This window comes from Sinohyriopsis cumingii, chromosome 19 (assembly GCF_028554795.1).
Source record: "Sinohyriopsis cumingii isolate HCF-2022 chromosome 19, ASM2855479v2, whole genome shotgun sequence".
NCBI classification, from domain to species: Eukaryota; Metazoa; Mollusca; class Bivalvia; order Unionida; family Unionidae; genus Sinohyriopsis; species Sinohyriopsis cumingii.
The window spans coordinates 44,461,286-44,473,581 of NC_142979.1; positions in this window are offsets into that span (position 1 = coordinate 44,461,286).

Genomic DNA, 12,296 nt, shown 5'->3' on the forward strand with positions numbered 1-12,296 from the left:
TTTTGTAATCTGCAAGAAATTAATGTTTACATAACGAAATGCATTCCAATAGTAAAAGGTCAACTGTAATAGCCTACCTATAAAAAATCAAGTCATTGACTACATCTTAGATTTCTTCGCCTGTCTCTTGTACAGCTGTTCGGGAGCATCTCTGAGGAGTGTCCAGCAGTAGTCAGCCAGCATTGTAGTGGACCATTTTCCCTGGTATCTTTGTTCCATTGTTGCGATATCTTGATGAAAACGTTCGCCGTGTTCATCACTAACAATACCACAGTTGCTAGGAAAGAAATCCAAATGGGAATGAAGGAAGTGAATCTTTAGAGACATATTGCAGCCAAGTTTCTTATACTTCATCAACATGTCTTCTACTAGTTCCTTATAGTTTTCTGCCCTAACATTTCCGAGGAAGTTTGTAGAAACTAGGCGAAAAGCATTCCATGCTTGTTTCGCGTCACCTTCCAGCAAGTTGTTGAACTGGTCATCTTTGAAAAGCTCTCGAATCTGAAGACCCACAAAAACTCCCTCTTTAATCTTTGCTTCGCTGAGTCAAGGGAATTTTTCATGCAGGTATCGGAATGCTGGCAAAGTCCGGTCAATGGCTTTCACGAAGTTCTTCATCAAACCTAGTTTGATGTGAAGGGGTGGTAGCAAGATTTTCTGAGCCTCAACCAGAGCTGGGTGTTGGATATTCTTCTCTCCAATGGCTACATTCTGCCTGTGAGTCCATTCCTTCCTCATGTAGTGCATTTCCCTTGCTCGGCTATCCCACTCGCATAAGAAACACATGTATTTTGTATATCCTTGCTGCAGTCCCATTAAAAGGGCAACTACCTTCAAATCACCACAGAGGTGCCAGCTGTACTTGTTATACTCAATGGAATTCAGTAGCTGCCTTAAGTTATCGTATGTCTCTTTCATGTGGACAGCATACGCTACTGGAATAGATGGAAGAATGTTTCCATTGTGCAAAAGCACAGCCTTGAGACTCAGTTTCGAAGAGTCCACAAATAGTCTCCATTCTTGTGGGTCATGAGTGATTTTTAAAGCATTCATGAGGCCCTCAATATCGGAACAGAATATCAGATTACTTTCCTTTCTGAAGAAAGGCTCCAATTGCTGGTGGCGCTTTCGATATGCAGTAATTGTGACATCTTCTTCTAGAAGATTCCATTGTTGGAGTCTTGATCCTAGCAATTCTGCCTTGTTCTTTGATAAGTCCAAATCACGAATCAGGTCATTTAGTTCTTCCTGTGTTATTCTGTGTGGGGTTGATGATGCACCACAGTGAAAATCTGGATCACTGCATGCTGATGGACCAGGAGAAGAACAGGTCGACTCACCTTTGTCTTCGTCAGATGAATCAAGAGAATATTCTGCTGGAGGTTCTGGAATAGGAAGTCCCTCACCATGTGGAACTGGTCTCAATGCAGACGGAATGTTTGGGTAGACTATTCTCGACTTCTTTCGCTTCGTTATTCCGCCGGAAAGAGGAGGAACCAAGCAGAAGTAACAGTCATTTAGGTGGTTGCTTGGCTCTCTCCACACCATTGGGACTGCAAACGGCATTGATGACCTTTTGCAATTCAACCACTGTGAAAGCTGTGTTGTACATGTAGCACAGCATATATGCGGAGCCCAAGGCTTGTCTTGGTCACCAACCTTGCATCCGAAGTAAAGATGATATGCCTTCTTCACTTGAGAATTGATACTTTTCTTCTGGTTGGCAAAAGTCACTTCCCCACAAATATAGCAAAAATTGTCCGCGGTATTAACACACTTTCAAGGCATTACTGTTCTTTATTGTACGTAAATGGATAAAATAATAAGTTTTATGTAACAGTAGCTTGAACTGTCTCGCACAACGTCTAAAATATTTTAAATGCTGAACCTATCTGATTGGGCTTTATATAGTACACTGCTTACGTCAGCTTCAGCAGCCGCCTGGCATTAGTATAATAGGCCTACACATGTATAGTACACTGCTGATGTCAACTTACTTCAGCAGCCGCATGGCATTAGTATTGCATTGCATCAGAAAATGATGCAATCAACTGTGGATGATGTGAGCATGATGGTATTATGCAATGTTACATCATTATTCCGGATGTTGCTGCAGTCCTACTGGAGAAATTTACACAGTGAAACATAGAAAATGAGGTATATGAATATCTTCAAAACGAGAGCCAATACAAATTTTTCACGGTTATATTCGTGTTCGGCACACCAAAATACTACAGATTAGGGCCTTTTCAAGTCAGTAATGATTTCACTGTCGACCAGTGTTACCACAATCAGATCAAACAATGCTGAAACCGGTATTATTAATCTCGATAACAGCACTGGCCCTGGAACTCACTGGGTATCATACACGATTGACCCTCGTGGGATTGTTGATTTTGACTCATACGGTTTAGCTCCGCCGCAGGAATTTATCAGATATGTCACGCCGAACAACGTGCCAATCTGGTATTCGACGTTACCAACACAAAAATTAACAGATCCGCCAATATGCGGCCTTGAAGCAATTGCTGTACTCGAGTCTATATCAAAATCATCATTACCACCTCACAAAGCTGTGCACGATTATACAAGTCAGCGTTGAAAATCTACGATTTGAAAAAGAAGATAAGAATAATGGTCGATATTTACGGAAGATATCGTAATGATATTAATATAAAAAAAATCTGACATAGATGTATCCAAATACACGACTAAAGATGAACTAGCTGATCTCTCGAACCTAACTGGGGTTGACCGAGATGAGGTAGTTGTTTTTCAGGATCGATATGGTGTTTTAAAAACGAGCAATATCAAATGGAATTATATAGTCCGACGAGTACTCGGTGCGGTCACGGATAACATCCCTGTGTTTACTGACGAGGGTACAGAGACTCAGATACATCGTTTACAGTCATCAGAAATGAAATTGCAAGAAGGGCTGCTAATCGTTTGAAGAATACCGGTGACACAATGACAGGTGAACTCATCATGAACGGAAATAAAATAGTAATGTTTGGAGATCCAACATATGACGAAGACGCGTAAACAAAATATATGTGGACGTTAACTACAGCACCGTAGATAATAAATTATCCACATTAAGGGCCGAGTATGACGTTCATGTGAGTATGTTCACGAATCTTCGTAGAAGTTTTTAGAAAAAATGATGAAATCGCAGATGTTTTCTTTGGTACTCCATTGACCGAGGACATGAAATTATCTGATATCAAGACGATCATTGATACAATTAAGAAAACACTGGAAGACATCGTAAGTGGAATTCCTGATATCAGTAACAAAATTAGTCTGATTAAAATTCCTCATAAACAGATCATCAATAACTTATACACAGTGCCATCTGGATTCTCAACATGGTCACAGCAAATGGTGTGTATAGGCTGGCTGTGTTCAGTGCTGCAAAATTTGAGATATTTTCAACGTATTCCTGGAGGCATTCAATCAATAAGTTTTCCGGGGTTGTATCTGTTGCGTTAAATAGCGGAACCGAAGAAATATTTATTCTGGAAGCAGCTGATAAAAAATTAACAGCAACATCTTACTGGTGGTGTCTGGAATTTGATGCTTAGACGCCTTAATTGGTTACTGCGTAAAATAATAAACAAATTGAACTATTAAATCAGCTTGTATCCGACATGGAATATATTAACCAGCGAGTAATTCAGGCAACAATTGATTACACTGACAACATAAATCGCTATAAACAACGATTTTTAGATGCATACAAAATAACAGAGGCGGATCTACCAAATTTTAAATTTCCCGGGTATAACGCACCCGAGTTAAGAAAATACCAATGATATCATCGATGAGTTTTTTCTTAAAATACTCGATGAGCAGAGAAAGATACCACTACCGCCAACAACTGTTGTCCGACACAAAAATGACCCACAAGGGACAGGCCGTCATTTGTCTCCGGAAATCGTAAATATATTCTCGGTGATCGCGATCAATCTTGTATGTGATGTAATTGATGGAAGCTATCAGATAAACACAGAAATATACACACAGGCACAGCAAGGATACATCTTATATACTTTTACCCCGCAAGTCCCACCTGGATCTCTCATTGTGCAAGAATCAGTCAATCCCGTCAATCTACGATGTCATAATCATTGTTATCAAGAATAAATATCATATTAACTGACCAGTCCGGGAACTTGATTGAACTTCGTGGGGAAACGCTGAATCTGAATTTAAATTTGAAATCTTAATGAGTTTTAATCGTAAAAATCTACGATTTTCAAATCTATCATTCCTTGTAGTGTTTTTATTAAGGAAACAGTACAAACTTTAAAAATGTCCCTGACAAATTAAAAACAATAAAAAAGATATTTCTCTTCCTTGTCCTTGACAGTCACGGTGGATATTTTTTTTACTGACAAATGGACTAAAATCAGTGAGAGAGAAGGAGTAAAATCTGACATACTTTCACTTTTATTTCCACGAATGAGTATTACTTTCATTTTCATTACTTGACATAATTTTTCTTAGTTGCCTCACACGAGTATTGATTGTCTTCTTTGCTTCATATTCACGAGATAATTATGATCTGCACGAGAGAGAGAGAGACAAATTCTTTTACTTCCATTTCTTTAATTGTAGCTAGCGATTGACACATCGCCATCTGATTTTTTTTACGAATCTTTACTCGAATGGTAAAGTATAACCTCCTTCTTCCCTTCTTTCTTGCAGTGTCTCAAAATCAGAAATAATGTTTTCAGGATTTAGTTCATCAGATATATTCATGCCGTCGCTTTCCAATTTTTTAATAGCAGAACTAACATCATTTATATTTTCGTAGTTCATTATATATAATATATATCTTTAAAACAAAAATATTTTATACCCCATTTGAACCTCTAGGTTGCCCATATAACATCCAAGCAAGTCCAAATGGGTGTTTTTGTTACACTAAGGACGACACAACTCCATATGAGCCTCTAGGATGCCTTTATGACATCCTACCTGACACAGGGGCACACGAAACACAACCCCCTATTTGAGCCTCTAACCTGTCAAACAACAGTCTAGCAGACTCAAGAGGGCGTGTTTTCGAGGACGACACAACACATAAATCTTAATTAAGGACGGCATAATTTCCTCATATTGAACTCCTAGGGTTCCACCGCATCTTAGCGAGTCCAGAAGAATACAGTAAACCTTAATTAAGGAAGGCACAATCTCCCATGAAACCTCAAGATTGTCAAATAACATTCTATTAGGTGCAAGAAGATATACTTACACTATTTACAGGTATTTACAATAAGGACGACACAACACATGTATTTACACTATTTACAGGTATTTACAGTTTGGACGGCACAACACACATATTTACACTATTTACAGGTATTTATAATATTTACAGTAAGGACAGCACAATACTTATAGAACGGTACAGACGGACACGGGGTCATTTTCTACGTTCAACAGATTTTGCACACCCTCGCCCAAAATCAACCGCTGGAGAGCACAAAAGGCGCCCGCCACGTGTTGACATGTCGGGAAGATGTGTTTATCTGTTGAGTTTCGCGAAAACCCCAATAATAAATTTAGGTCCTATAGTATATACGCTGACTGATACTTGGAAATTCAAAGATTGGCGTGACTTATATTCTTAAATTTTCTTAATTATAATCGCAGACAAAATGTAGATGAACCAGAAAACCGGACGGATTCAGTAAAACATATATATTGTCTGCAAAAAAAATATATATTATTTATCCCTAAAATCAATTACACTTGCCCGTACTGACAGTCCTTGATAAAAATCTACGGGAAGTAATTGGAGATAACTGTTAGATAGACCGTAGTTATTTTACTTCCGTGTTAACCGTTACCACAAAAAATATTTCTTACAGGTATTCTGAAAGGACAGAGAAAAAGACTAAACGAGGAAAGAATGATAATTTACCTTTGAGTCTATTTCACCCATCATGTACATTGAGAAACTATAAGCGGCTCATTTATTTGTTGCATGTGTATACAACTATAATGATTATGAACTAGGATGCGTTTATTCAGTACAGGAAACGAAGATAACTCTGTCAACCACGTTACATATCCTCGGTAGAGTTGTCTGCGTTCATTGCCTGTATCTTTACAGAAGAGAATGAGATCCAATTTTCGTACTTGTTTGAAAAGGCCGATTTTTGCATTTTATCTGCAACACGTTGTACCCCGGAGGAGTTAATAACGAAATACTTGGCAGCTGCAATCATTGATTGAAATATTATTTCGTTACATGTCTCTATACTGAAAGACTTGATCGCTCTCTTTCCAATACTCTTAAACCGACCAGCCCTTCCACGTGCAGAATTTTTGCTCTGTGAGATAGCTTGAAGATTTATCGGCTTTGTCGCTGTTGATATGATTGATCACAAAACGATCTTTGATCTCCCCGTGAGAAATCTCGAATACCAACCTGTGACAGAGAAATGTTTCTTCCCCTTGGCCGTGAACATGAGATAACCCTGATTATTAACAAAACCGACTTGCTTTTATCGCTGACAGTGTCTTACTGCACCATCACGAGATGCTTCATAATTTTTAATGGTGGGATGTTGAACAAATTCTTTTTGCTCCAGTTTTACATAATATTATTTGTCTAAATTATAACTAATCTTCAAATCTGGCTATATAGTCTTCAGGGGTTCTTATCACCTTATCAATTCTTATCGGAATATCATTTTAACTCTCAATATTTTTTACCACCACAACACGCACACAGCTGTGTTTATCATTAACTCCAACACCACAACGTAAACATGGTTGTGGACCAAGACTTCCTCGACACACGCTTTGCAAATGTTGACCGCAGAATTCCTTCACGCAGGATTTATTACACGGATTTGAAGACCCTACCATCAACCACTTGCACTGATTTCTTATTTGAGTCATCATATATATACTATTTTTTACTTGAATACTTGTCTGAAATATAATATGGAAGAGTTTGAGAGATATTCTACAATCGAGCCTTTGAAAACTTCCAGATTCGATCTTGACAGAAGAACCTCTGACTTGCGGAGGCAAACTCTGACTGATCCGACTATTAATCTGGTTAATATTATCAGGGATGCAAAAAAGATTTTCGTGATGATGGGGCATCTCACACCTGGTCTACATTCAAAATTGTACTCGATGACTCTGTCATGGACGAAGTTATTTATGCTGCAATGAACGATACGCGAGCGAAAAGGATTGTCGATTATATCAACGGTCAGAAATATGTTTTCAGAATAAAGTTTATTGTGCTAGTAGAAACAGATTCCGCTGAGTGTATTATCCCTGACAAAAGTGACCCTGTCCTTGCTAATGGAAAAACCGCTGTGTTAAGTAAAAGTTCCAAACCAGGATTACTGACTGGTATTGACAGGCCATATTACGAACGAGCGTATCCTATAAAAGCGATTGTTTATGGAACTTATCAGCTAAACGATAATGCCAACATCGATGATCTTGCACTAATGAGATTTTCATCCTTGACAGAGTCGAGGCTGAATTGTGTAGCCGAACGAGGAATCGAACATTTTACAAATGCGATGCGTGGAAATGGGTTAATGAATATACAACGTTCGCGGATAAACAAATGGGCTGAATCGGTTAAGGTAACCGGAGCTACAATGAATGATGTTGCCGAGTTATCAAGTAAATTAAAATTTCCAATAATAGTGAAAACGTTTACCGGAGCGATTTTATATGAATCAAAGAAAAAGGGGAAGGGGACACCAATTGAAATTATTGATCATAATGCACACGCGTGGACCAGCGCAGTCACAAGATTTTACTCAGACTCTGGAAGAAACATGTTTGATTTTATCCACTAAATAAGCAGAAACGATCCTGTGTCAGTATGGATATTTAAAAGTTCAGATGATGAAAAATATGATCAATTTGTACGGCCTAACGGCGAAATATATCGTAAAGAATCTCCTATGAAGAAATGAAAAGTCTTGCGCAGAAATGTTCAACAGAGAATTCTGAGCAATTATTAAATAACTGCTTAACAGTTCCATCGGTTGCTGCCCACACTGCCTGAGAGAACATTTCGTGGAAACCAACGCGATTTGAATTTCTCGAAGACGTGCAGCTTAGTTACTGTGAAGACGGACACGGCGGATTATGGAATACTAGGTATAATTACAACGACGTTATCTCGGTTGATATGGTCGTGTGTTATCCGGGAAATTTTCTTGGATTGGGGGAGTGTTCTAGATATTTTAAAAGATTTGGACATCCCACGCACGAGATGACGCGAGTATCGATAAATGGACCACTACCTGATTTTGATCTAACCGGATTCGCTCGCATTGTATCATTCGAAATAGCTAAGGGCATTTATCCGATCTGTTATGTTTGGATTGGTAGACACTTTTCAGAAAAACGCTGGGCACCACTAATTTTATTACAATATATGCTTGATTGTAAAATATTAATATCGTTGATTGTAAGTGAGGCAATTATATCATATCGGAAGCAGACTGAAGTTTTTTTACCATCACCTGATGATGATAAAACCGCAAAGAATCTCGGTAGAAGAATAATCGGTAAATTTACTCAAGGTATATTAAAAATGTTTCTCGATTGGTTGTTATTGAAAAATACAGCTGTGATAATGTGCGGCTATCACGGTCAACCACCACCGTTTGTTGGACCATCTCCACATGATTGGCTAAAGAATTTTGTAGATTATTACGAGGAGATAACTGATGATCATATATCTCTTGATAATTAAGGGAGTTTAAAAAATTGATCAGACTACAACCGAATAAAATTCAGTGTGAAATAATGTGTAAAATAATTTCAGAAACTTCAATGAATAACTTTCTACAAACGTGGAGTCCAAATGATTTGATAGTGGCAAGTAGAAAGATAGTTCGTGATGCACTTCAACGGACGTTATTTGAAAAGCATAAAGAAATGTTCTCAGCTTTACGTGTACCATTGTGTTATAGACCAGCTGATACACGACGACAGAATATCGACGTTGATATAACAGGACCATTGACAGAGTCAATGAAACATAATCTAGTGTTAAATGATGTTGTCGCAGTTGATGTCAGTGTTGTTGAGGATGCGCTGAGTGCGGTTAATCTCCGTGGACGTTAGGATACGCAATGACAATTCACTCATCTCAAGGGTTAACCATCTCTGATACTCGAGTTTGTATGGTAGATGATCGTGTCGAATTATCCAATTTAGATTATCTTGCAGTGTCTCGAGTCAGAAGAATATCTCAGCTTGGGGAAATTGTCATAGACGCTTCGGAAACCATCAATGATGTTATTGACAGCGTTATAGTAAGAAAAAAATTAGCCAGTTATAAACAAAGTGACAAAAAATAATAATCGAGAATTTGATATTGATGTTGAATTTGTCAACGCGCTGAAGCAGGAGCAGAATAATCATTGTACGAGCTGTAATTGTGTAATGTTGTGGCAGTATTCGAATAATAATCCAAGACAATTTACCGTATATAGAAATGATAGTAGTCGCGGTCATACACGTGAAAATACGATGTTTACCTGTCTCGAGTGTAATCGACGTAACGGAGCTAGTTAAGTGAACGCGGTGGTAATTGCGTGTCTTCAGGAATTACTTGTAATTGTTTACGTACAAATCCACGTTGATTAGCAGTTGAATCTAATCTGTAGATTGCAGATCTACCCGTGGAACTTACCACGCTAGATATTTTGTGTTGGTAATACTCCAGATAGGATCAGTTGCTCTTTTTTTATCACCTTCAAGTTCACCGGGTTCATATAAATATCTTACAGTGACAGTACCAGTACTGGCTGCGCTGAAAAATCACGTCATTGTACGGGTATATATTTTTTGTGTAATTGCATTAATAGGCTTCTTGTTGGTTGTTCGAATAATTTCATTATTTAACGCAGCTATCACATTTTGTAATCTTGCAATCCACTCGCGAGGTCTTGTGTCTTGAATGATTTCCTTCGCTTATTGATATCCAAATAACCTCTCAGCAAGTGTTCGATTAAATCGCTCAACAATTGTCTGATCGCAGTGAATTGCAGTATGTCTTCGTCGTATTTTGACATTATGCTGCTTCATCAGCGATGATACTGCGCCCTGAAATTCCTTGCCAGGATCAACATGTAATAGCTGTGGCCATCGTAGGAGTCCTCGTTGATAAATTCGTTTAAACACAGAAGCTACTTCAGCAGCTGTCTTTGTTGATAACGGCTCTGCTTCTTTATATCTACTTGCATCATCAACGACAGTTAACGCGCATTTGTACGTTACTCTACGTCTAGTATCATGTGGTAAAAATAAAATAAAAAGCCTGATGAACTTCATTAGGGACGTTGACATCAAAATACGCGTACTGTATTGTTTTAGGCGGTGGTAGATAAAATGTGGCATATTGCCTGTCGGGCTAACCATTTTTCAGCAGTAGAACGTCCGACACCTGCTGCTTCAGGGAGTTTACTAATCTCTGCAATACCTTTCCATTATCCTCTTGGGGAATAATAAATCGACTCCGTTATTTCAATAATCGGACGATTAATTATTGTTTCCCAATACAAGCTTACCCTTCATTGCAGATCTCACCAACCAATTAGCTAATGATTCTTTGAAAGATTTATTCGTTATGGAATTTAGCGCGTGAATTAATTTCACATCTGCGATATGCCTATGCTGTAGATCTTTACTTTTATAAGCTCCATCATGAGCATGACACGCTTTATCAATAGCATTTCTTGGATACTCACCTGGTTTTGGTTGGTCTTGGTTATCAGGTCTGATATCAAGTCGGGTTCCAGGGCCACAGTAATTATATCCTGGGAGGTGTTTTTCTACTGGGTACTTAGCCCAAGGAGTTCCTGGTAGTTTGGCTAACTGGGCGGAAATATCACCGCCTCTTTTTTAATATTGTTTGGATCAGAAATAAACTTAAATTTCATTGTACCGCATTGTTCACACTTACCTGTAACTGCTGACCTGTCATTTTTTGTGGCAATAGTTGTTATTGAACCTGTAGGGGTACGCTCCCTGCATTTCACACAATATAAATCCATATTATTTATTATATTTCTATAACATGGAGGTCACTGACTTTTCGGCGGTAAGAAAACGAGAACCGGTTAAACATCATGCTGTGCTACCAAATTCTATCCGAATAATTATCATAGGTCCATCTGGATCTGGTAAAACGCAACTGCTACCTGATTTAATAATGAAATGGATGAGCTGGGATACGTTGTACTTATTTGCACCGTCAGTTTATGATCAGCGATGCTATAATGTACTTAAAGACTTTAATGAAACGCAAGGGCGTTAAATGAAAACGGTGATGATGTTATTGAATTTATCACTGACATCAGTGAAGCACCGTCTGTAGATGATATTGACGGATTCATTAATAATTTAGTTGTGTACGATGATGTGATGTTGGATAAACAGGCAAACCCTACTCGGATATTTTCCCAAGGCAGGCATAAAAACACGGATGTGATTTATGTAGCCCAGCGGTATAAACAAATACCAAAAGTGATCAGGGATGACTGTAATATTCTTGCTGTGTTTAACGGAGTTGATACACATACTTTTAGAAATATTCATCAGACTTGGTGCAGCGGAGATATGGACATGATTAGGTTTAGAAATTTATTTAGCCAGGCTCAGTTATCCCCGCATGGATTTATAACGATAAACTTTCATGACCCACGGTCACGATATCGATTAGGACCTGATAAAAAAAAATTAATTAATAATAGCAGAGAGGGCGAAGTCTCCTACTCGGCACTCAGTCACCGCAATCCCTTTTTTCTTTACGATTTTCAAGAAGGACGTTCATTTCGAACCCTTTTTTGCGATTTCCAGGATGGCTTATTTTTGCGAATTCAGAGTGAGTCAATTAGATGTTTGCCCTCTCTGCTGCTACAGTTTATGTATTGGGTAATTCATTCATTACACTTTCAGAAGCTGGTATTGTCTAGTCCGGCAAGATTCATTTTCTCTATTTTAATAGCTGCTACGGATAGTGTACTTTAGACTAATGCAGACTGATTTTTGAAGCACAAGGGAGCAGTCATTTTAGATACCAGTGTGCTTGGATCATGTTCAATTTCCAAAAGTACAATATCCAAAGAAATATAATCCACATTACATTAATGTAGCATAGAGGTGTGCCAACATTCTCTCCATTGTGCAAGCTTTAAATGCAAACATCTTCACCGTACATACGTCACTCTTTCAAAAGTACATAATAACTGGTGAGCGCACCCATTACTGCGTTTAGGACACAT